Source organism: Apodemus sylvaticus, chromosome 2 (genome assembly GCF_947179515.1).
Source record: "Apodemus sylvaticus chromosome 2, mApoSyl1.1, whole genome shotgun sequence".
Lineage (NCBI taxonomy): Eukaryota > Metazoa > Chordata > Mammalia > Rodentia > Muridae > Apodemus > Apodemus sylvaticus.
In genome coordinates this window covers 95,845,221-95,865,752 of record NC_067473.1, presented here as the reverse complement: position 1 = coordinate 95,865,752, position 20,532 = coordinate 95,845,221, and the positions used below count along the sequence as shown (strand labels likewise).

The following is a 20,532-nucleotide window of genomic DNA, read 5'->3' as shown; positions in this document are numbered from 1 at the left end:
ATGTGGAGAAAGAGGAACACTCCTCCACTGCTGGTGGGGCTGTAAGATGGTACAAACACTGTCGAAATCAGTCTGGAGGTTCCTCAGAAAACTGGACATGAGACTTCCAGAGGACCCTGCTATACCTCTCCTGGGCATATTCCCAAAGGATTCCCTGGCATGCAATAAAGACACATGCTCCATTATGTTCATAGCAGCCTTATTTATAATAGCCAGAAGCTGGAAAGAACCCAGATGGCCCTCAAAGGAGGAATGGATACAGAAAATGTGGTATATTTACACAATGGAATACTACTCAGCAATTAGAAACAATGAATTCACAAAATTTTTAGGCAAATGGTTTGATCTGGAAAATATCATCCTAAGTGAGGTAATCCAATCATAAAAGAATACACATGGAATGCAATCTCTGATACGTGGATATTAATTCAGAAGCTCTGAATACCCAAGGCACAAATTGCATAACAAATGACTCCCATGAAGAAGTATGGAGAGGGTCCTGATCCTGGAAAGGATTGATCTGGCATGGGAAGGGAATATAAGGACAGCAAAAAAGGAGGGAGGTGATTGAGAAAGAACGGAGAGAAGGTTTATGGGACATATGGGGAGGGGTGATCCTTCTTCATAGGAATTATTTGATATGCTAATTGCATCTTGAGTATTCAGAGCTTCTGGGCTAATTAATATCCACTTGTCAGGGACTGCATTCCATGTGTATTCTTTTGTGATTGGGTTACCTCACTTAGGATGACATTTTCCAGTTCCAACCATTTGCCTAAAAATTTCATGAATTAATTGTTTTTAATTACTGACTAGTATTCCATTGTGCAAATATACCACATTTTTTGCATCCATTCCTCCATTGAGGGTCATCTGGGTTCTTTCCAGCTTCTGGCTGTTATAAATAAGGCTGCTATGAACATAGTGGAGCATGTGTCCTTATTGCATTCTGGGGAATCCTCTCGGTATATGCCCAGGAGTGTTATATCAAGGTCCTCCAGAAGTTTCATGCCCAGTTTTCTGAGGAACTGCCAGACTGATTTCCAGAGTGGTTGTACCATCTTAAAATCCCACTAGCAGTGGAGGAGTGTTCCTATTTCTCTGCATTCTCCCAAACACCTGCTGTCTTCTCAGTTTTCAAACTTAGTCATTCTGATTGGTGTGAGGTGAAATCTTAGGATTGTTTTGATTTGCATTTCCTTAATGACTAATGATGTTGAACATTTCTTAAGGTGCTTCTCAGACATCTGAATTTCTTCAGGTGATAATTATTTGTTTATCCCTATATCCCATTTTAAATAGGGTTATTTGGTTCTCTGGAGTCTACCTTCTTGAGTTCTTTGTAAATACTGGATATTAGCCCTGTGTTGGATGTAGGGTTGGTGAAGATCTTTTCCAATTTGTTGGTTGCTGTTTTGTCCTTTTGACAGTGTTCTTTGCCTTACATAACCTTTGTAATTTTATGAAGTCCCATTTGTCAATTCTTGATCTTAGAGCATAAGCTATTGGTGTTCTGTTCAGGAACGTTTCCCCTGTTTCCATATCCTCAACGGTCTTCCCCAGTTTCTTTTCTATTAGTTTCAGTGTGTTTGCGTTTATGTTAAGGTCTTTGATCCACTTCTCATCTCCTTTGTTGAAGATCAAGTGACCATAGGTGTGTGAGTTCATTTCTGTATCTTCAATCCTATTCCATTAGTCCACTTGCCTGTCACTGTACCAATACCATGTAGTTTTTCAACACTATTGCTCTGTAGTATTCCTTGAGGTCTGGGATACTGATTACCCCAGAAATTCTTTTACTGTTGAGAATAGTTTTAGCTATCCTGGGTTTTTTGTTATTCCAGATGAATTTGAGAATTGCTTTTTCTAACTTTATGAAGAAGTGAGTTGGGATTTTGATGGGGATCACATTGAATCTGTAGATTACTTTTGGCAAGATGGACATTTTAACTATATTAATCCTGCCAATCCTCGAGAATGGAAGATTTTTCCATTTTCTGAGGTCGTCTTCGATTTCCTTCTTCAGAGACCTGAAGTTCTTGTCATAGAGATCTTTTATTTGTTTGGTTCGAGTCACACCAAGATAGAAAATGAAACTCATCAGAACTTTCATTAGGAATCTTCCTTCCTTCATCAGTGAGGTATTCCTATATTAAAATAAAGGACAGCTTTAAAAATTTACAAATATTAAAGTCACTTATCCATTTTTGGTTTACTGTGTGCCTTTGTGAAGAATCTTGATTGTGACTTTCAAGTGCCCTCATCAACAGTACCACAAAGGAGTCTTCTTTCAACCTATATTATAAAATTACCTAAATTTGTAAATTTTGTATCTGACAATGGATATCTGAAGAGAAGAATTTAATATCCAAACGTCATCTTCAATCTCAAGATAAGGTATATTTTTGAGATCTGAAGCTCATTCTTTCAAAAATTGGGAAAATCATATTCTCAGGAACCAAATAATATACCAATGTGTTTCTCATTGGAGTCATTTATACAAGACTAAGTTAAATCTTCATAATTTAATGTGTATTTCCTACCAATTGCTTCACTCTCTGGGACTCCAATGTAAACACACAATAGATAATCAGCATTACATATTTTTGCTATAGGTTTCATATGATTACTCATTGTATAGCAAGATTCTTTTATGTACTGTCTTATTTTCAGTATTTTTTTAGAAAATAACATTTTTTATATTATTACTGACATATGTATATCACCTGTCAATAAAAAGTGTGGCCTATAGGATAAGATAGAATTGAATGTGGACATTCTGTAGGCAGAAGGGATTCCAGGATAAAGCCAGGCATAGCACTTGTGTTGGGGGGAGGTATCACACTGGAACACGAGAAAGAAAGAAAAGATACAAGACAGGTGTGCAGAGGTAAGCAGCCACATAGCAGAATGCAGGTTAAGATAAATGGGATATTAAATTATGAGCTAGTTGTTGGATAGCAAAGCTTTTGGCTTAATTCTATATAAATATATTTGAGTTCCAGAGTCATTATTTCTGAGAACAGATCTGTGGGAAGAAATCAATTTTGGCTTAATTATTCCACTGTATTTTTGTACCCAGTGTACTCCTACACATCCTTCTCAAACTTCTTTATATCTGTACACACAGAATGAGCCAGAATAAACAAATGTATTAGCCCCAGTCAACTCAGTCTCCCTTTATCTGTAATACTCTGCATGCCTTCCTTCATTTCAGACATTGGTGTTTTTGAAGATTACATACCATTTATTCTTGCTATCCCTCTCACTTTGGACACAAAACTGAAAATTGGAAGATACCATAAAAATATATTGACTGGAAGTTAGAGTTCTACCACACAGACCTAGCATGAATAAATCCTATCTATTAGACATTAATTGAAAATAATTTTGAATCAAACACTTGTCCAAAATGAGAGGCATATCATATAAGGCATGGTAACCCAATCTCTTTGAAATGTTCATTTTGGTCATTGGTTAAGAAACTATTTGCCAAACCTTTCTGATGAAGACTTACTTTCTCCTTTTAAATAAACTAGGAATTATGTAAAAGAACTTGATATTTTATTACATTTCCATTACTGTTTAAAATATTTTTCTAATTCAAAATGACAATGTTCAGTAAATTAATATGCTATGGTAATTATTGTGTTATTTAAACTATTCAGGCTTGACCAATATATGTCTCCTCCAAATCAGCTTTTATTTGTGATCCTCTGGATCCTTAATGCTCATAGAATTTCTTAGTTGATAATTCAAGATTCAAAAATTGATATTCCTCACAAGATGAGTGATTTCTCTTCAATTTGTGGACTTTAGAATTTTTTTTTTAATTTTTTTTATTCGATATAATTTATTTACATTTCAAATGATTTCCCCTTTTCTAGCCCCCCACTCCCCGAAAGTCCCGTAAGTCCCCTTCTCTTCCCCTGTCCTCTCACCCAACCCTTCCCACTTCCCCGTTCTCATTTTGTCGAATACAGATTCACTGAGTCTTTCCAGAACCAGGGGCCACTCCTCCTTTCTTCTTGTATCTCATTTGATGTGTGGATTATGTTTTGGGTATTCCAGTTTTCTAGGTTAATATCCACTTATTAGTGAGTGCATACCATGATTTACCTTTTGAGTCTGGGTTACCTCACTTAGTATGATGTTCTCTAGCTCCATCCATTTGCCTAAGAATTTCATGAATTCATTGTTTCTAATGGCTGAATAGTAGTCCATTGTGTAGATATACCACATTTTTTGCATCCACTCTTCTGTTGAGGGATACCTGGGTTCTTTCCAGCATCTGGCATTTATAAATAGGACTGCTATGAACATAGTAGAGCATGTATCCTTATTACATGGTGGGGAATCCTCTGGGTATATGCCCAGGAGTGGTATAGCAGGATATTCTGGAAGTGAGGTGCCCAGTTTTCAGAGGAACCGCCAGATTGCTTTCCAGAGTGGTTGTACCAATTTGCAACCCCACCAGCAGTGGAGGAGTGTTCCTCTTTCTCCACACCCTCTCCAACACCTGCTATCTCCTGAATTTTTAATCTTAGCCATTCTGACTGGTGTAAGATGAAATCTCAGGGTTGTTTTGATTTGCATTTCCTTAATGACTAATGAAGTTGAGCATTTTTTTAAGATGCTTCTCCGCCATCAGAAGTTCTTCAGGTGAGAATTCTTTGTTTAATTCTGTACCCCATTTTTTAATAGGGTTGTTTGGTTTTCTGGAGTCTAACTTCTTGAGTTCTTTATATATATTGGATATTAGCCCTCTATCTGATGTAGGATTGGTGAAGATCTTTTCCCAATGTGTTGGTTGCCGATTTGTCCTCTTGATGGTGTCCTTTGCCTTACAGAAACTTTGTAATTTTATGAGGTCCCATTTGTCAATTCTTGCTCTTAGAGCATATGCTATTGGTGTTCTGTTCAGAAACTTTCTCCCTGTACCGATGTCCTCAAGGGTCTTCCCCAGTTTCTTTTCTATTAGCTTCAGAGTGTCTGGCTTTATGTGGAGGTCCTTGATCCATTTGGATTTGAGCTTAGTACAAGGAGACAAGAATGGATCAATTCGCATTCTTCTGCATGCTGCCCTCCAGTTGAACCAGCACCATTTGTTGAAAAAACTATCTTTTTTCCATTGGAGGTTTTCAGGCTCTTTGTCAAGGATCAAGTGACCATAGGTGTGTGGGTTCATTTCTGGATCTTCAAGATAAACCCTTAGCCAGACTGACCAAAGGGCACAGAGAAAGTATCCAAATTAACAAACTTAGAAATGAAAAGGGAGATATAACAACGGAAACTGAGGAAATCCAAAAAATCATCAGATCCTACTACAAGAGACTGTACTCAACACAACTGGAGAATCTGGAGGAAATGGAAAATTTCCTTGACAGATACCAAATACCAAAATTAAATCAGGACCAACTAGACCATCTAAACAGTCCCATAATGCCTAAAGAAATAGAAGGAGTCATAGAAAGTCTTCCAACCAAAAAAAGCACAGGACCAGATGGTTTCAGTGCAGAATTCTATCAGACCTTCAAAGAAGAGTTAACACCAATACTCTTCAAACTATTCCACAAAATAGAAACAGAAGGAACACTACCCGATTCCTTCTACGAAGCCACAATTACGCTAATACCAAAGCCACACAAAGATCCAACAAAGAAAGAGAACTTCAGACCAATTTCCCTTATGAACATCGATGCAAAAATACTCAATAAAATTCTTGCCAACCGAATCCAAGAACACATCAAAACGATCATCCACCATGATCAAGTAGGCTTTATCCCTGGAATGCGGGGTTGGTTCAATATACGGAAATCCATCAATGCAATCCACTACATAAACAAACTTAAAAAAAAACCACATGGTCATTTCATTGGATGCTGAAAAAGCATTTGACAAAATTCAGCATCCTTTCATGCTTAAAGTCTTGGAGAGAACAGGAATTCAAGGCCCATACCTAAACATAGTAAAAGCAATATACAGCAAACCGGTAGCCAGCATCAAGCTAAATGGAGAGAAACTTGAAGTAATCCCACTGAAATCAGGGACCAGACAAGGCTGCCCCCTTTCTCCTTATCTTTTTAATATTGTACTTGAGGTACTAGCTCGGGCAATTCGACAACATAAGGAGGTCAAAGGGATACAAATTGGAAAGGAAGAAGTCAAACTATCATTATTTGCAGACGACATGATAGTCTACCTAAGTGACCCAAAAAACTCCACTAGAGAGCTCCTACAGCTGATAAACAACTTCAGCAAAGTGGCAGGTTATAAAATAAACACAAGCAAATCAGTGGCCTTCCTATACTCAAAGGATAAGCAGGCTGAGAAAGAAATTAGGGAAATTACCCCCTTTCACAATAGCCACAAACAGTATAAAGTATCTTGGGGTGACTCTTACCAAACATGTGAAAGATCTGTATGACAAGAACTTCAAGACTCTGAAGAAGGAAATGGACGAAGAGCTCAAAAAATGGGAAAACCTCACATGCTCATGGATCGGTAGAATCAATATAGTTAAAATGGCCATTTTGCCAAAAGCAATATACAGATTCAATGCAATACCCATCAAAATCCCAACTCAATTCTTCACAGAGTTAGAAAGAGCAATTATCAAATCACCTGGAACAACAAAAAACCCAGGATAGCTAAAACTATTCTCAGCAACAAAAGATTTTAGAATTTTTTGATCACTAGCAAGTGCTTTTATCTATGCTAATGTTCGTTGTTGAGCAATAAAATTGTAGGCACACAAATCCAGAGGAGCATGTTCATATTTCTAGTAAAAAAACACATGTGAGTTTAAATGATAAATACCTCTAAAGCTATTTTTTAAAAAAACCTCCTATTTTATTTATATATTTTCTTTCAACTGGATCTCCTAACATTGATATCAAGGCTCTGATTTTCCTTCATTCATTCTTTCACTCACTCATTGTATCAGTCTCAATGAAATCTATCACAATTTATTTTTTTATCCTACACATCTTCATATGTACACATACAGATCTTCCCTGTGTTCTGATTTTGAGGAATATTGCTCACAGTTTTAGAGTAACTCATACATAGAGAGTAACTACTTTCTTTGATCTTATCATTTTCATTTTTCTTGCCTAGATAGTCTCAGCCCATAGAAACAAAACTTTTACTGTGGAAGGTCATTTTGAACTTTATTATGGTTCTAATTCTCTGTAAAGAGTTTCTACTATTTTTCTTGAATGTTCCTTTATTCACACTCATTATGCTCCACTGTACTAAACAGATAAAATGGAAAGTATGTTTTCTAGGATAAATAAGCAATCCAGTTATGACAAACCTTTGCAACTTTAGAGAATATAGCAGATTCAAAGGCTTGAATGAACTCATGTTACCAAAAGGGCTTCCACATCTGTAGAAAATGCATTATTTTGATGATAATATGTAATAATAATAATAATAATAATAATAAATAAGAATAGTACATGTAATAATGTATATTATCTAGGAATACTAGAGAGAGTTGCATGGAATTTTAAGCAGAGATGGGAAGGAGATCCAGTTTCCTCACATGAGAATAGAGGAAATCCTTACTTTGCCTACCCACAATGAAAGAAATTCTAAACTGAGCAAAGTACATTTTTAGCTGCAGAGCACAGGTTCAAGATTGTAGAGGATGCTCTGTAAAAATTTCCCAGTAGCAGAATTGTTGTGTTTCTAAACTCATGTGTCTAAAGTATAATTGTAATGACCTAATCCCCATAATCTCTGGCTGCATCATTGGAGAAAAATGTCATCCACTACTTCATCGTTCAGCACATTAGCAACAATACTTCTGTACTATGATGCATCAAAGACCTATGGTGTCTCATCAAGGTTAACTGGAAGTGTGTAAGGAACTGAGTGTGAGAATTCACACTCAACATCAATAGTGTGCAGTATGAAGATTTTGCAAACTATTACTGTGACCAGTTTGATGAGTTTTCTCCTATAAGTTTATAGGTCAAAACGAAACCTTCAAAGGAAGACAACATTTTTGGTTATGATGCCCAGCCATTCTTTTCTGTATCTCTATCTGTTGAGAGTACTTTTCAGATTTATCCTAGATTTGAAAGACATTTTAAGATTTTAGTAGAAGAAGAGGCTGTGGCATCTCCTTGACCTTGTTAATTCTATGCTTTGGCAGCAAAATACTGTCTCAATTTGACATTTTGTTTAATTAACAAAAACTGTTCACATATTAAGACTGCCTTCAGTATCAACAAAGTCATTTTGCAATTACCACAGGCCAGGCCACTGTTTGATTTTATTACAAAATTATCTCATTTCTGAATTAATTTTAGTGAAAAATGTGCCATGGTACACATGTTAAAGCCAAAGTAATCATGTAGAAAACTGGTTCTTTCTTACAATGGCAGTTTCAGGGATTGGAACCAAGTTCTCAGGATCAACAAATGCTTGTATCGTCTAAGCTACTACACTGGACCACCTTTTAATATTTTTTTAGTACTTAATTACTGCTTTTTACATTCATCCTAAATGTTTTCCTAACCCTGGTCCTACCTCCCAGAGCTCCCCTTCCCTTCTCTTTGCTTCTATGACTGTCTCCATCTGGTATCACCCCTCTTCCTAGGGCATCAAGTCTCTATAAAATTAGTCACATCCTCTCCCACTGAGGCAAGACAAGGAAGTCATCTGCTACATATGTGTAGGGGTTCTTGAAGCAGCCTTTGTATGCTCTTTGGTTTGTTGCTTAGTCTACGTGTACTCCCAAGAGTCCAGGTTAGTTGACAATATTGGTCTCGTATTGGGGCTGCCATCCTCCTGAGTTCCTTCAGTCTTTCCTCCCATTCATCCATAGGGTCCATGATCACAGTTCAATTGTTGCCTGTGTGGATCTACATGTGTCTCCATCAGCTGATGGTAGAGTCGCTAAGAGGACAGTCATATTCTGCTCATGTCTTAAAGTCTGATACAGCATCAATGTGAGTGTCCTTGTTTGCTCTCAAGTTGGCCTGCCACAAATTGGCTGTCCCTTCTGTATCTGCTGCCTTTTTTGGTCCATGCATTTCCATTAGATAGGAACAATACGGGGTCAGATATTTGATGGTGATTGCTCTCCACACCCTTTCACTGGGGGCCCTTTCTATCTATTGGAGGTGTACTGTTTAGGTTCCATCTCTCCACTACTGGACATTTTGTCTAAGGTCATGCTCTGGCTTGTTTCTTGGGACTGCTTAGAAAATCTTTTCTTGCCTTTTCTCTGAGGTAATGTCTGTCTTTGTTGCTTAGATATGTCTCTTGTATGCAGCAGAATGCTAAATCTTGTTGACATATCGAGTCTGTTAGCCTCTGTCTTTTTACTTGGGAATTTAGTCCACTTATACTGAGAGATATTAATGATCAATAATTGTTATTTCCTGTCATATTGTTCAGTTGGAGAGGTTGTTACATGTGTATGATTCTCTTCTTTTGGGTTTTGTTGTGAGATAATTAATTTCTTGTGCTTTTTGGTTATAGTTACTCTATATGTGTTAGACTTTTACTTTGAGTATCCTCAGTATGAATAGAGTAGTAGAAAAATAATGTTGAAATTTGGTTTTGTCATGGAATACCTTGGTTTTTCCATATATGAAGATTGAGAGTTTTTTTTTTTTTTTTTTTTTTTTTTTTTTTTTTTTTTTTTTTGTGTGTAGATCTGTGGTCTTTAAGGGTCCGCATGACATCTGGTCAGTATTTTCTGGATTTTAGAGTCTCTGTTGTGTATAATTCTGACAGGTCTGTCTTATATATTACTTACCCTATTTTCCTTACATTTTTAATAATAATATTTTTATTAAGTATAGTCAGTGTTTTGATAAATATGTGTTGGGAGGATTTTCTTTTGTAGTTCAATCTATTTGTTGTTCTTAGGCTTCTTGTTCATTCATGCCATGCATTTCTTTAAGTTAGGAAAGTTTTCATCTATGATTTGTTTAAAATATTTCCTGGCCCTTTGAACTGGGATCTCACTCTTTTCTATTCATATTATTCTTAGGTTTGTTCTTTTCATTGTATCTATTTTTTTTTTTTGTATTAGAAACTTTTTACTGTTTGTATTTTCTTAGACTGCTGTGTCTATGTCTTCTATTTTCTCTTCTATACTTGAAATGTTCTCTTATGTCTCTTGTATTCTGTTGTATTAGTAATTCCAGATATCTTCTTTAGTTTTTCCATCTCCAGGATTGTCTCCTGTGAATTCCTTATCGTTTCTAGTTTCATTTTTAGGTCTTGGACTGTTTTGTTCAGTTCCTTCCCCTGTTTGATTGCATTTTCTTTATTTCTTTAAGTGATTTATTTGTTTCCTCCTTAAGTGCTTTTACATGTCTCCCCTGTTCTTTGCTGTTCCTTTAATTGAATTATCTGTTTCCTCTTTAAATTATCTTCTGTCATCTTCATGAGATATGATTTCACATTCAATTCTTGCTCTTCATGTGTGTTCGGATATCCAGGCCTTGCTGTCATAGGAAAACTGAGTTCTAATGATGTCAATTTACACTGGATTCTGTGAATTACATTCTCTTGCTTGCATTTTACTATATGGTTATCTCTGGTGTTTAGTGACCTGAGTGTAATGGATTGGAGTAAACTTCCTCAGAGGCATGTAGGTAGAGCTGTGCGACCTGGGTTATAGCAGGTCTCCTCAGAGGCAGTCAGTGCTGTCTCTGGTTAGAACAGGCCTCCTATATCCCTGGTTAGAGAAGTCCTCTTGGGAAAGTGTTGCAGGGTTGGGGAGCAGATGTGATGATCTGCCACAGAAGCTGGAATAAGTTCAGACTGGAAAGGCATTGGAGATCTGCCATGGAGGCATTGATCCCATGTCTGCTGGGCTCTGTGGTGGTCCTAGGTGCGGTGTGTATTGGTCAGGGGTCTCACCTGTGACCCTAGTTGGGGCATACCTCTTGGGAGACAGGCAGGGATATGAGGTCACAGAGTTGGCAAATTGCTCTCCTTCAGACTCAGGTGGAGGTGCAGACCAGAAGGGTGATGGATCTTGTTTATTTTCATAATTTTTATTTTTTTAATTTTCTTTCAGGGGGAAGTTGGAAGGGTGAAGACTGATAAGAAGGGGCAATAAGATGAGTGTGATTAAGGTCCATGATGTGAATATCACAAAGAATCAACAAACAGAAAAACAAAATTACAAAGAAACTGAGACTCTTTCATCTCTCATGTCCTCATAGGTACCCCTCATGCAACACCCTCTCCCAACATATTATGTATGTGTGTTTGTGTGTAAATGCACATAAATATATATGTCTATGATGTATATGTATACATGTATGTGAATGCACATCTATATGTGCATGTGTCTGTGTCTGTATCTGTGCATGTGTATGTATATGTGTATACAAGAATATAAATACAATCTGTTGAAACCAAAATACAATGAACAGATCTACATTACCACAGCAGTGACTGTGGATTGAGGAACATAATGGAAGAGAAGAGCAGAAATATTTTAAGGGAAATAATTCCAAAAATTCTACTGGAAAACAGTCTTCTAAAAATTTCTGCATTTACTTTAGGTTGTCTCTCCTCATACTCTACCTTAATTCCCTAATGACTCTGCTGAGCCTTGCTTTGGAATCAGAATTTCCCAACTTTATCCACACTCCCTTCTAGCTCATTCCTATTTCCTGAGTCATTCACACATGCCTAGGATCCCCAGTGAGTGCACCAGACTGGGACTCAAGGAGACAATTTTCACAATGCTTCATGAACTCCAGTACAAAATCCTTCCAGTATCCTATCTACATTAGTACATATAATGTAACTGAATCACAAGATAAGGTCTAAAATTTATTAATTATGATTATGTTTAATGACCAAAAAGAGGTGATAAAAATTATTTAATTAAATCATTGAAAATATAAACCAATGGTGAATCAAATGATGCAAAAAAAGTGTAAGACATAAAGATAGAAATACAGTCACTAAAGAAAACCCAAACTGATAAAAGAATAGAAAGAAAATTTTAGACTGTTTAAAAAAAAAAACTCAGAGGTAAGCCTCATTAGCAGAGTACAAGAAAATCTTTAACAAGTAGAAAAAAAGTGGAATTAATACCTTAGGTAAAAATGTATAATAATAATAATAATAATAAAAGTACAAGAAGTTTTAGATACAATGAAAGAGGCAAATTTAAAAATTATAGAAATGGAGGATGAAGAAGAAAACTCAGGTTGCAGGCATAAAATATAGTTTCAAAAAAATCATAAAAGAAAGTTTCCCTAGCCTATTAAGTGAGGTGCCTATCAAAATACTAGAAACATTCAGTACACCAAATAGACAGAACCAAAAACTAATTTCCCCAAGACACATAACAATTATAACACTAAATATGTAGAAGAAGGAAATAATACTAAAAGTTATGATGAAAATAAAATATTACAATGAAAGTAAGATATAAAGGTAGAGCCATAGCTTATGCTCTAAGATCAAGAATTGACAAATGGGACCTCATAAAATTACAAAGTTTCTGTAAGGCAAAGGACACTATCAAAGGGACAAAACGGCAACCAACAAATTGGGAAAAGATCTTCACCAACCCTACATCCTATGGAGGGCTAATATCCAATATATACAAAGAACTCAAGAAGTTAGACCCCAAGGAACCAAACAACCCTATTAAAAATGGAGTGCAGAACTAAACAGAGAATTTTCACCTGAAGAATTTTGAATGGCTGAGAAGCACATTAAGAAATGTTCATCATCATTAATCATTAGGAAAATGCAAGTCAAAACAACCCTGACATTTCATCTCACACCAGTCGGAATGGCTAAGGTTAAACACTCAGGAGACAGCAGGTGTTGGCAAGGATGTGGGGAAAGAGGAACACTCCCCTATTGCTGGTGAGGTTGCAAGCTGGTATAACCACTCAGTAAATCAGTCTGGTGTTTCCTTAGAAAACTGGCCATGACCCTGTTATATCACTCCTGGATAGATACCCATAGGATTCTTCGGCATGCAAGGATACATGCTCCACTATATTCATAGAAGCCTTATTTATAATAGCCAGAAGCTGGAAAGAACACAGATGTCCCTCAACAGAGGAATGGATACAGAAAATGTGCTTTATATACACAATGGAGTACAATTCAGCCATTAGAAACAATGAACTCATGAAATTCTTAGACAAATGGATGGAACTGGAGAACATCATCCTAAGTGAGGCAACCCAGTCTCAAAAGAACACTCATGGTATGCACTCACTGATAAACAGATATTATCCTAGAAGCTTGGAATACCCAAGACACAATTCACATAACAAACAATGCCCAAGAAGAAGGAAGGAATGGCCCCTGGTCCTGGAAAGGCTCAGTGAAGTAGTGTAGGGGAATACCAGGACAGGAAAGTGTGAAGGGAACAGGGGGGAGGGAAGAGGGCTTATGGGACTTTTGGGGGGGAGGGGTGATCCAGGAAAGAGAAAATCACTTGAAATATAAAGAATATATCAGAAAAAAAGAGTGAGGAAAATTGATTCTGTTTACTATAATTAAACTGAATAATTTTTAAATCTGTAATATTTTTATAATTGATATTTTCATATATGGATACGGATATCTGATATTCTCATCCCCCCCCTTCCTTGAATCCCCAAATCTACTACTGAGACCTCACCACCTCACTTCATGTCCATGTCCACCAACTATCAAAAATTCATCAGCTAATGGTAGAGGGTCATGAGCTCCTTCCACTTCATGCATCGGTGCTAAATGGATTAATCTCTTTTAGGGCTTATAGAGATAGACACAGCTGTTGTTAGTTTATGAAAGAAGTAGTCTTGTCCTGTCCAGAACACTGTTTTGCTCTTTCTTTCTCACCTTTACTCTTACAGTCCATAAGCCTTTGTGGTCTATGGAATCTTCATTTGAATGTTTTAAAACATATTTTAAATCCTTTAGTCTGTTACTAATATCAGTTTTCCCATAGAAAACATGGGCTATTTGGTGTGGCTTGGGGCTCTTATAACAACAGAGTGTCTCAGTCTCAGGTTTGTGAGACATATTCTTCCCCTCAGGCAAAAGTGGGAATAGGAAAAATAATTCTCAGACTTTTCCTTCTTTAGAAAGGCTTCAGAAGGAGCTCAGGGCTTTTACTCATACTAGTCATGATCCTGAGAGATATGTCTTTGATAAATCAAATTTTTAACACACAACCACTTCATTTGAAAATCATAATGTGCAAATACCTATATATGTTGAACAAATCCTGTATTTCTATTGGAATTTTCATATGTATTGAACTCTAAATTAACACAGTGTTCAAATTCAATTTTAAGCCACTACAGTTGTCTATACTGACAAAAGAATCATCATCGGCTGCAAAACTAGTCCCATAAGGAACAAAGTTTCTATGTTAAAAACAGATGGCAAGTTACTGTTGGCATATTTTATTCCACTTGGGACAAAGTAGCACAGTTAGAAGAGGAGGATCCACAGACAGGCAACAGAGTAAGGGATATGGGGAGGAGAGGAAGAGATGTCAATGTTCATGTTTACATCTTCAAAGACATTTTCATCTAAATTACATTGACATCTTCCAAGGAATGTGACTTTCATATCAAATCTTCATACTCATGGTAATTAATTGCTAAATCCATCTTTCCCATTCCCTATTTTCCTTTCTTTATAAATCAATTCCTATATGTCTACATAGCCAATAATATTGGGATCAGAGAGATTGTGTAGAATTGCTACAGATTTATGTAAAGACTTGCTTTCTTATCATCCTCCAGCAGAGGGAAGAACACAGCTTGAGGAAGAACTATATCTGTAGAGAAACTTAGTCTATAGTGGAGTCATAGTCTTGTCTCTGGAGATTTGCTTCATCATATATTCTTCAAGCCTCAGATAACAATGATTATGAAGCAGGTAAGGACAGAAAATAGGTGAGCAACTTGGGACTCTACTTAGCTTGGGCTATGTATAAAAAACAAATACATGCACACACACACACACACACACACACACACAGGCACACATACACACACACACACACACACACACACCTACCTCTAGGAATACATTAGCAACATAGAACTCTCACATGAATAGAGATGTTGGTATCCTTGCTGTCAGCAACATAAACAAGTTTATCTCCTTAGGATTCCCTTGCTAGTACCTCACCTTATTTCTAATTAAACACATTCTGGAATACATTCTGAAAGCCAGATCAGTAGGCAGAAACAGCCTACAGTGGTTTTGAAGACATGAACAATGATAAATTATATCCTCTAAGTGAACTCTAATAGGCAGTTCCCAATTTACCATCTCCTGCCAATGTATAAGTAGGCATGAATAAGCTTGAACATAGAGAATTATGGGAATGGATATGTGCAGCAGAACTTTCAGTGAAAATATGGAGCCACCAAAATTAAATCCCTAGTACCTATTGCCCCTTCTTGCACCATAAAAAAATTACTGAACAATAACCAGGGTCACAGAATACCCTCATACATATGGCAGGTAGTAAAACCTGACAGTGTATTCCATTCACTTTGAATAAGATTTCTGTGCTAATTTATACCTTATATGCACCCTTTTTAATTGTTTCTTTAAATTTTTCATTCAAAAATAGACTTTTCATACAATGACCTTTGACTACATTTTTTCTGTTGTGAACTTCAATCTATGGTATCTCTTTTCACTGTGGTGGGTAGGATCTGAGGGCTTGTATTTCTCCACACTAAATATGTAGCACCTTATTTTATGGTTCCTCCATGCTCTTCAGTCATCAAGACATAGACCACAATCTCCACAACTGTCCCAAGATATTAAAACTAGGCAAGTCTTTTTATAAGTGATAGATACATTTATTCCTGAGTAATCTCATCATTTTACATATTTCTTATGGATAAATAATTTGGATGCTATGGAAGGTTAATGTGAAGTCCAAGACTTAGATCATACATGGACTATAGAATTATTTGCATTAAGGCATTGAAATGTTCAGGAAAATGTGCTATTGGAGGATTGTAAAAAGGGCTGATTTAGAGCGATGAGCAATTCACTAACTTCTATTCATTTTATCATGTATTGTATTTAATAATAACTGTGGGATGTTCTGAGAATGCAGCTTCATGAAGGTGGTCAAGGTTGATGTAACCACCTGAAAGAACCTAGGCAATGTGTCAATCTGTCCACAAAGCAGATATGAGAATAGTGAAGTCAAACATTTCAGGTAATAAGACAGGACATAGATTTCTCTGTTGAGTGCTTCAGGTTTGGGGGCAGGTATAGCACACACAGAGACTATAGTCTATCAGCTGCTTTCTTGACCTGGGTCATAGGTAACAGTGAATTTCATTTAGCTCTATGTAGAGAACACATTCTGCCTATATAATTACCATATATATTAGTGTTCTGTGATATACTTTTATAAAACTGGGACGTAAATTAACTTTTTTCTTCTTTTTTCATTGAATATAATCTTCATTTATATTTCTTTTTCTTACATATATTCTTTATTTACATTTCAAATGATTTCCCCTTTCCTTGTTCCCCCTCCCTGAAAGTCCAATAAGCCCTCTCTCCTCCCCCTGTTCCCCAATCAACCCCCTCCTCCTTCCCTGTCCTGGTATTCCCCCACACTGCTGCATTGAGCCTTTCCAGGACCAGGGTCCTCTCCTTCCTTTATCTTTGTCATCATTTGATTGACTATGTTTATTGGCATGATTTTATTGCTTAATCAAAGGATGTATATATGGTGCCAGTTCCCAAAGTATATTCATATTAGTGGATAGACTTAGGGTTAGATGCAAAATTTTGTCACTATTGCAGATAAATACATCTTTGATATATCCCTGAATTGAAACACTATGACTATATATTTCAGAGTCACCCTGGTCATTACGTTTTCAAATCAATTTCTTGATTAACATATCCACCTACAACTCTCCTTTGTCTATCATCATCCTCAGGCCATAAGTGGGTGTCAGTCTCACCTTGTAAAATCTGTATCTCCAAAAAAATCTTTTCCACACATGTGCAACTTTTACCATTCAACTGTTCATGAAAACTTGTACTACGTCTGGACATTACTATGGCTACATCTCCCCATGTATAGCTTCTACATTTATTTCCTTAATTGCTTTTTTCACCACACACCCTGAATCCTTCTGTCCTAAATTTAGACTAACATACATATCCTCTAAATTCTTAAAAAAGTTAAGGTGCCCATAGAATGTGCAATTTGGGAATTAATTGTTCATTTAAGGATGTGACTGCTTATTTCTGAGAGAATATGCAGATACATTAAATACAATAACGTGCATTAAAAAGGAGAAATCAGGTGCCATAATTTGAAGACTTACAGAGACATTGTATATAGATATAATCCTAGATGAATGTAGGAAGGGAACTCATATGCATAGAAAGAGGATGACTCTGGCCCATACGTGTTCCTGTCTGAAAGAATTACAGGAATGGAAATGAAGAGGTGCCTGAGGAAAAGAAGGTCTAATGACATGCCCAAAGTGGTATCCTGCTCAAGGGAAGATCCCCAAGAACTGACAGACACTATTACTAGGTGTATGGAGAATGCACAAAAAGGGACCTAGCTTGACAGTCCTCCGGAAGACCCAACAAGCAGCTGAGACATATGTAGATATTTGAACCCAACAAATGGACAGGAGCAGCTGGCCCCTGTTGTTGAATTAGGGAAGGGTGAAAGAAGCTGAGGAAAAGGGTGATTCTGTGGAAGGACCAGCTGTCTCATTTCATCTGGACTGCTGAGATCTCTCAAACACTGTACTAACAAACAGGCAGCATACATCAGTTGATATGAGGCCCCTAACACATGTACAATAGAGGACTGCTGGGGTCTGTGTTCTTTTAGAGATTTTGCACCTAATCCTCAAGAGACTGGAAGTCCCAGGGAGTTCAGAGGGCAGGTGGGGTGGAGGATGTGGACATCCATGTGGAGACAGGGCTTGGGGAGAATGTATGGGATGTGAAACAACTGGAGGGTGTATGGGGGAGAAATAAAATATGGAGTGTAAAAAAATTAATTAATAAAAAAAAGAAAGAAGAAACAAAACCTATATCATTTTCTGGCTTGATGGAAGCAATTCTTGAGTAGCTGAGCTGTCATAAATAAGTAATGTCAAATTTGTATCCTGAAAACATGGGTTATTTATGTGAAATTGTGTCCTCCTTTACAAACCACATCTTCCAGTATTATTCTATTACACTTCTGGGAATCACTGTGAACAAGAAGCAACAAGGTCAGTTCTGCTGATCAATCCAAGAAGATGCATCTACATTAGGTTTTCATACCCATACTCACTTCTACAAAAACTACTATGTAGAAGTGAGTAAAGCTGGAAGAAGTGGTGCTCCTCCTTAGAGAAGAGCACACCAGTTGATTATCCAAGATGATAAGAAACCCATACACATAAATACACATAAAAATACACATAAAGTAATAAGCACTCAAGGAATTATATTTAGGAGTGTGTATGTGTTTGCCTGCTTGTATGCAAATACATAAGTGCATAAAAAACAGTTAATGGTAAAAGAGGCCATGAATTTGAAAGAGAACAGGGAAAAATTTGGAGGGGAATATGAAATACCCAAAGGCTAGGGGAAAAGTAATTAAAATTCAAGCTCACAGACATAGGGGAAAAACAGAAGAAGCTATATGCTCACAATAAGGTCTGCACCTAACTTTGAAAGGACAATGGAACCACTTATACACTCCTAGAACAATGTGATATCTGAAACATCCCAACATGGAGAAAAACAGCACAAGGAAACTCTACACAGAACATGATAGAAATCAAAATAACATGTAACTCATAGACTATTAGTGTTGTTTCTTGTTCAAAGAGAAGCACATTCTCTACAAATAAACCTATACTTCATCTCAATTGGATACATAAGGAACTACAGGTCTATAATAAGCTACTGACCTTATATTTCCTGCAGCTCTGTCTACCGTTTGGTGATTTGCATGTTCCCAAAGCACAGCCCACTGACATGTGGAATTCTTAATAATCAGTTCTCACACTGTACTGTAGTCACCCTCACACTGATCATACATAGACATGAGTGTGACTACTCAACTCCTGGGGTTGCTGCTGCTATGGCTTACAGGTAAGGAAGAGAGCACTGGAAATTTATTCAGTTGCTTGCAGTCATTTCAGCTTGAAAATCTGATGAAAAATCCTCTTGTGAGAGAATTAATTATGTGGGGATTTTTTCTCAATTTTCCAATCATAGGTGCCAGATGTGACATCCAGATGACTCAATCTCCAGCCTCCCTGGCTGCATCTCTGAGAGAAAGTGTCACCATAACTTGTCAAGCAAGTGAGAACATTTACAAGTATTTAGCACGGTATAAGTAAACACCAGGGAAATCTCCTCAGCTCCTTATCTATGGAGTGACCAACTTGGCACATGGTGTCCCATCGAGGTTCAGTGGCAGTGGATCTGGCACACAGTATTTTCTCAAGATTAACAATTTTCAGACTGAAGATGTTTCAACTTATTACTGTGAAAGTGCTTTAAATACCCCTTCCACAGTGATTCATCCCATGACATAAACAACCCATAGGAGCAGAAGTGAGAATGCTGGCTGGTGTTTCCAGCTGCCCAGGTGTTAACTGTTTCATTTTGCAAGGGCTAAACATTCAATGGAATGCTTCTATAAAAGGTTAAGAGAAAATTTTCTATGTCTTAAATGCCTGTCCTTTTTTCCCCACACTAGAAGCAAAACAAGGTAATTCTTTACATGAGTAAAAAAAAAAACAAGAAAAAAGCACTTTTCATGTGTGAACAGATTTATTGCAAAAGCTGAGATTCATTCAACATGCTTGTCAACATACACACACACACACACACACACACACACACACACACACACACACATATATATATATATATATATATATATATATATATATATATATATATATACACACACACATACATTATACTGAGGTGAAGTTATTTGGTTATGAAAAAAATTATCTATTTATAGATAATTTTATAATATCTGTTATATTGAGGAAGAAGTCTGTGGAAATAGTTTAATGATTAAGAACATGCAAAGGATCTGAATTCAGTATGTAACACTCACTTAATTTCTAGCTTTTGATAACTCCAGTTCAAGAATTTTTATACCATTCTTCCTGCCTATGAATAAGGGAAATCCTGCCAATGTTGAATCAGGTAACCAGACTGCAAAGAAGTCATGAATATAACAGATTAAATTTACATCTTCAACATGGATCAGACTTGCGGAGTCTGATATCACTCAGTATAATCCCAAGAAATGTAAACATAATATAGTTTGGAGAAAATAAGCTTCCTGGTGTAATACAATCCCTGGTAGACAAAGAAGTGTTATACATCTAAACTCAACCTAGGGTACATATCATTTCTTACAAGAAGATGAGATTTAGAAGTAGGGTACATGTACTGTCTGAAGAGGTAAAGGAAGGGTCTGGAGTCTGGCATGTTAATGCTCATACAGATAATAGGGATGCTATTTTTGCCATTAGCCAC

At 36.8% G+C, this 20,532-nt stretch overlaps 1 pseudogene; it reads left to right on the top strand.

The window, feature by feature from the left end:
- Window positions 1-19,053: 19,053 nt before the first annotated feature.
- LOC127678736 (immunoglobulin kappa chain variable 12-41-like) lies at window positions 19,054-19,632 on the top strand (annotated as a pseudogene).
- Window positions 19,633-20,532: the final 900 nt, after the last annotated feature.